Source organism: Adiantum capillus-veneris, chromosome 20 (assembly GCF_014529385.1).
Source record: "Adiantum capillus-veneris isolate H3 chromosome 20, ASM1452938v2, whole genome shotgun sequence".
NCBI lineage: Eukaryota > Viridiplantae > Streptophyta > Polypodiopsida > Polypodiales > Pteridaceae > Adiantum > Adiantum capillus-veneris.
The window spans coordinates 151,339,526-151,345,836 of NC_140950.1; the positions used below are offsets into that span (position 1 = coordinate 151,339,526).

At 42.5% G+C, this 6,311-nt stretch overlaps 1 pseudogene; it reads right to left on the reverse strand.

The window, feature by feature from the left end:
- Positions 1 to 5,080: 5,080 nt before the first annotated feature.
- Positions 5,081 to 6,066, reverse strand: LOC147433408 (uncharacterized; annotated as a pseudogene).
- Between the last annotated feature and the right edge of the window lie 245 nt (positions 6,067 to 6,311).

The following is a 6,311-nucleotide window of genomic DNA, read 5'->3' on the forward strand; positions in this document are numbered from 1 at the left end:
GAGACCAAGTTTAGGTTTGGGCCTATGTACTTGTGTAAACAGCCAATGGGAGTTGATAACTATCATTGACCTATTTATATCAGCCTTCTTGATCTATAACTGGCTTCATACTAAAATGGATATCTCATACTTCTTGGCATTTGTGATTTGTTCGGAAATGATACCCGGTACTTCAAGTCATATGTAATTGAGTTGAAATTTTTAAAGCTTAGTCAACTGTGTTGTCTCCTCCTTGCAAATGCCACTAGTATAAATCTTGTTGTATGGTAGATGTCTATTTCTGCATGGTAGCTGCCTGTTTATGAATGTTAGCTCTATAATCTGCATGGTAGCTACCTATTCTTGACTGGTAGCTATCTATTTTTGCATGGTAACTGCCTGTTTAAGATTGGTAGCTATCTATTTTTTGCATGGTATCGAGCTTCTTATTACTGGTAGCTATCTATTTTCAGCATGGTAGCTAGTTGCTCATGACTAGTAGCTATCTGGTATTAGCATGGTAGCTAGCTTTATCTGCATGGTAGCTCTATGTGGCAGCTATCTATTTCTTTTTGGTAGCTACCTGTTTCTACATGGTAACTACCTGTTGTCTCATGGTAGCTACCCCCTCTGACTCATGATTCATACTCATGACAATTTTGAAATAGAAGATTGTGTGCATGGGAGAGATAGAGAGAGAAATGAAAGGGAGGGAGGGAGAGGGAGAGAGAGAGAGAGAGAGAGAGAGAGAGAGAGAGAGAGAGAGAGAGAGAGAGAGAGAGAGAGAGAGAGAGAGAGAGAGAGAGAGAGAGAGAGAGAGAGAGAGAGAGAGAGAGAGGATGATGGTTTTACAGTTCCAATTTTTTAATTGATTCATGGTTGGAGTTTGATGATGAGGCCTTGTGCCTCGGTCTGGGAACCATCAGCTGAAGACTTTTAATCCTCTTCTTGGATGTTCGTTCTTCCTACTGCTTACCAAAAGCTCCTGTTGTGGATCCTTAATCCTAAACCTATGTCTTTTCTATCCTGGCTGAGGCTCGTCCCCTTGGGGTTTTGCTGTGATATAATATTTCAAGGGTTTTACCTCGGCAATTTTCAGCCTTGTGTTTGCGTTTTCAGCCTTTACAGTGTAGTTTTATGTTACAGTTTTTGCCCACCTTCTTTTCCGTGGAGAGAGAGAGAGAGAGAGAGAGAGAGAGAGAGAGAGAGAGAGAGAGAGAGAGAGAGAGAGGAGAGAGAGAGAGAGAGAGAGAGAGAGAGAGAGAGAGAGAGAGAGAGAGAGAGAGAGAGAGAGAGAGAGAGAGAGAGAGAGAGAGAGAGAGAGAGACCGTGACTCGAGGATGCTGGTTTTTCTCACCTGTATGGCAACTGTTTGTGAATCCTTTTCACCCAAATCTGTCCATGTCAGACTTGTAGAAAAGAATTCAAATTTCATTGATGGAACCATAAAACCCATCTATGGTCTCATAAAGCGGTAATTCATTCAATTAATACCTAGACTTATTCACACACACATACTTTAAACTCGTTTCCTTGCTCAACACCTGGTTGGCTCGAAAGTCCGCTGCCCCTTGCGGTATTTATTTTTTAGTTAGAAGTGGGAAATTACAATGGCTTTGAATACCAAGGTTCCTGACTTGTTCACACTTAGTCATCACCCGCTCTGGCTAAATTGAGGTTTAAGGATTCATAGGAAATTTGGAATTTTGGTTGGATTATTGTTTGTTCATTGATGATGAGGCCTTGTGCCTCGAACCCTAAACCATCAGCTGAAGACTTCCCTACCCACAACAACCTCCCAAGTGAAAGGAAGGTACCATTATAGAGCAAACACTTCTCTACCCATAGCAACCTCCAAAGTAAAAGGAAGGAACCATTACACATACAAAAATAGAGAGCAGACGTCCTATTGTGAATTAGAGCCCAAGAACAACATAGCAGTATATCCTTGCACCATTTAATTTGGAAGAAACAAAGAATACTTTACTCATTGAATATACTGGAAATTCTAAGGTCCCTATGTATCAAAGGGAATGCTGTTGTAAACAGCCTCATATACATCAGGGGACATCATAAACAAGTTGTGGTCGATTCTCTTTATGGGAAACTTGATAGCTCTCACAAGGTGTGCTAACATATAGACTTCGGGCTTCGAGTGCAAGAGCTTGTATTCATGTGGATTTCTAGATCGCTGCTCATACCAAATTCCCTTGACCACATAAGATCCCCGCAGGCAATAATTACCCCAAGCATCGGTAATTGAAGACTCGATGCATGACTTCTCTCCCGTGCACTTCAACAAATAGAAGTCCACAAGCTCTTCATTGTCTGCACTTGCAACAACAGCAAAGTTATCATCTACATGCAAAACATCTGTTAGGGTGTCATAATGTCCTTCATAGGCTGGATTGTCTGTTTCTTCCTCTGCCTCAAAGTCATCCGTGGGCTCGATCAAAACGTACTCCCAAGACCCTACATGTACAGAATTGGAGCATCTCCTCCAGAGACCGTGCATACATGCACTACAAAAGCATGATAGTGTCCTACTTCTTAGAGCTCTCCCATTTGTCAGCGAATAACGAGATACGCAATGAATTCTCCGCGCATTAGGGACAACCTTACAATCCCATGCCTGACTTCGATCGACCTCATCTTACTTGATCTTCCAAAACACCCGTATACTAGCCTGGTCTTTGATGGATAAGAAGCCTCTGCGCCTGTAGACATGGTCTCCCTCAAGAATGCTACAACTTCATGTGTACAGTGGAGTTTTACTCCATTTGGCTTCAACTGCTCATGAGTGAGATGACGTTTGATGACAGCCCCTGGTCCATCATGCTCACCTTTTCCATGACCTGATCCTGAAAAATTCCATTTCATAAGAGCCCCTGTTAGAGCGCCATACCTAGAAACAAAGTAAAAAGGCCTCCTGGCTTTGAATTGAGAGGCCACACCATCAGACCACACCCAATGTTCTTGGACTGCTATGCCAAGTTGTTGCAACCATTGGTGATGTAGCATGAAACAATGCTGAACAAAAAGAGTATCAAGAGTCTTGTCATCTGATATGTAGAAGTGATAATATTTTTGGACCACTCCTGCAACGCGGATATAGGTGATGTGGACAAATATTGTGACCTGATCAGAGTACCAGTGCATTGTTTGAATCTCGTTCTGCTCTTTGAACATGTAGTTCTCTGCAAAGTCCACTACAGACAATACCACTGTTTCTGCAAAAACTAGAAGACACTCTTTGAATTGCTCAGCCTGCCATCTATACACAGAGTTATGTTGGATATACTTCTTCAAGTGATCCCTAAACAAAACCAGAAGCTCCCTACTGTTCATCTTCTTGAATGAAAGGACTTTCCTCTTCTTCTTTTTCCCGGCATCTGTTTGTCCAACTTCGACATCCTTGAATAGCTTGACTGTCACGATGCATACTGTCTGTGATTCTTCCCTTGGGCATGCAGGCATTTTTTCTGGTCCACAAATAGAGCATTCTCCCATTAAACATTTTTATTGTGATGGATGGCACTTTCAGACTTTGGACACACAACAAATTCCCATAGTACTGTCATACTGCTGTAGGTTTGATGACATTCATTGCACTTGTCAATGGCCCCACAAATTTTACATTGGCAAGTACAGCTGACAGAATGGAAGCCAAGAGAACCTTTCCTTATCTGGTTTAAGGCATCTCTCAAAAAAGACCTCTGGACATGTGTTATGCAGCAGCACGTGTACCTATCCTTAAGTTTGCAGACAAAGTATGGATTTAGTTTCTCGAAAGTTCGTTGCCCAATCTTCACATCTGGATGGGATCTTTGAAATTGAAGGAAGAATTCTATCTGTAAACATGCAAACCTTTGGACTTTGCATCCATATGAGCACGGTTTAAGTAGCAAGTAAAAAGAAAAAATTGTTGACCTATTTCTGTTATGCACTTGATTGTACCTACTTATGGCCTAGTTAGCTTAAGTATATTTGATGGAAACCATGCACTTTAAAATATCTTCCCTAATACAGGAAGCTAGCAGGTGTCATGTAATCTATAGCCACCCGTCACCAGACTAGCCTCCTTGATGAGCTCTTTTTTAGGTTGCCACCACCTAGGGGGTAGCTACCTATATGATGAGCTCTTTTTCAGGTTGCCACCACCTAGGGGGGTAGCTACCTGTATGATCTGTTAGTGTACCAGTTTCATGCACCTATCACCACATAGAACCCAACCAAAAATGAAGGTAGAGTGGTAGCTACCTGACTATAATCTTCAACCAATAGCAAGTTGAACCCTAGGGGATAGCTACCATGTATGGAAGGTAGCAAGGGATTGGTCACGCCCTACCTTGGGAGGCTGCAAACCAAATGGGTAGCTACCTAGATCATAATTGTGGTGCTCTCAAGAAAGAATGAAATCCATGTCATTGTAGCCACCTCGTGAGCACACCCCACCACAAATAATGGGATAGCTACCAAGCAAGGTCCTTACAAAAGTAGCTACAAAGGACATACTAGTCACGTGAAAAGGGAAAATAGCCACCTCTTGACTTGAATTTCTACATTCTGCTCAAACACCACCAGATGGGAAAACCTAGCTACCACACCAACAAATTTGTTACTACAACCCCACCAGCTGGGAAAACCTAGCTACCAAACCAACAAATTTCTACTACAAGCAACACTACAACTACCATCCTGGATGCCTACTAGTAAGTAGCTACACTCAATATGTCTTATAGATTGGGTAGCCACCAAGACAATGACTTTTGAAGATACTAATGTATATAGTAGGTAGACATCCCAATTATAAGCTGCATGCTGATTGACAGGGCATCATATCAATGACTTCTTCCTTAAAATTGATAGCTACCACCCTTACCTCACTCAATCTGGTGACTATGAAAACCATTCCTGTACATATGCAACAAGAACTAAGCTTGTATCAGCACTTACAGCCTGCTGCATATCACTCCAATGGTAGGACTCATGAAAACCAGAGGGTGGCTGCCACCATAGGGCTGATTACTGTATTTATCCCACCTAATCTTACAGCTACAAAAAAACTCACAACACGCCAACAAGAAAGATAGGAATGAAGCTAATGTAATCTCAGGACGCTTTTCAAAGTGTAGAAAAACATCAGAATGCAGAAAACATTCACCTGGCGTTGCTCTAGAAGATGCACAGGATGCTTTTGCCACAATTTCCTCTTGATTCTTCTTCGGCACACATCCTTCTTGTTCGGAAAGACAAGCGTATTCTTTGTCCAGGAGGAGATCACCAATTCCTTGACCTCATCAGACATTGCATCCTTTGTGCGTGCCTGTCGCTCGCATAAATACAATGGCAAGGATTCATTTTTTAATTTCTCTCTTGCTGCGTAGAAGTTTCTATGGTGTGTTCCTAGAAGTTTTGAAGTTGCATAAATGTTTGGGGCCGGTGCTCTCATGGCCATCATGATAGTCGCCCTCTTAAGAAACAATTCTTTCTTGCTCCTGGGTTTCTTGATGGTGGAAAGAGTGTCCCTAAAACCCACTAGCACTGGATTCTCTCGCGTCTGAATTTTGAGCCCACGCATGCAACCATCATTCATCACATCCTTCATGATGGATTCCTTTGTCTCGTTGTCAAGGCCTCTTGTGTGCTGTTTGAAACATGTGACAATACGCTTTGCGATAGCTTGGCGTTTTGCAATAATCAGACGAGATGATATTGGTTCTGACTTTCCTTGAGCTTGCAACGATACTCTCTCTTTCTGTGAGCTTCATAACTTCTGGCAGCAAGCCTTCTACATTTTGCACACTCACAAATGCCGGCATGGTTTGCACATGCTCCAAAACCTAAGGGAGATTCAACACATGCTGTTCCATCTATTATCCCTGCTCCAAAACTTGCCGATGCCCCAATCAATGCTGTTTCCATAGATGCATTCCTGTTTCTTTCTCCAATAAACCCATTACCCAAGGGTGCTGGAACCAATGCCGATCCAATGCTTGAGGTTGCTCCTCTCGATGCGGGTGCCATGTAGACCGAAGTTAAAGTCCTACCGCTTGTCAGGTCAAGACGTGGCTGTCTTCCCACCATGGCCTTCTTGATATGTGGCAAAGAGTGCATGCTGACCACTCTTCCTGTAATGTATAAGTTGTAGTTGTAGTTGTAGCTTGAAACCTCCTGCTTCACTACCAACACCCTATGTGCTTAGCTCAAAAAGCTGCTCCAGCTGCTTGCCGATTGGAAAACAAACACATAACTTCCCTTTTGTGTTTGTCTTTGCCTGGAAAATAAGCTTATGTGCAAATGCTCCTGCAAGACTACCAACTTTGTAAGAA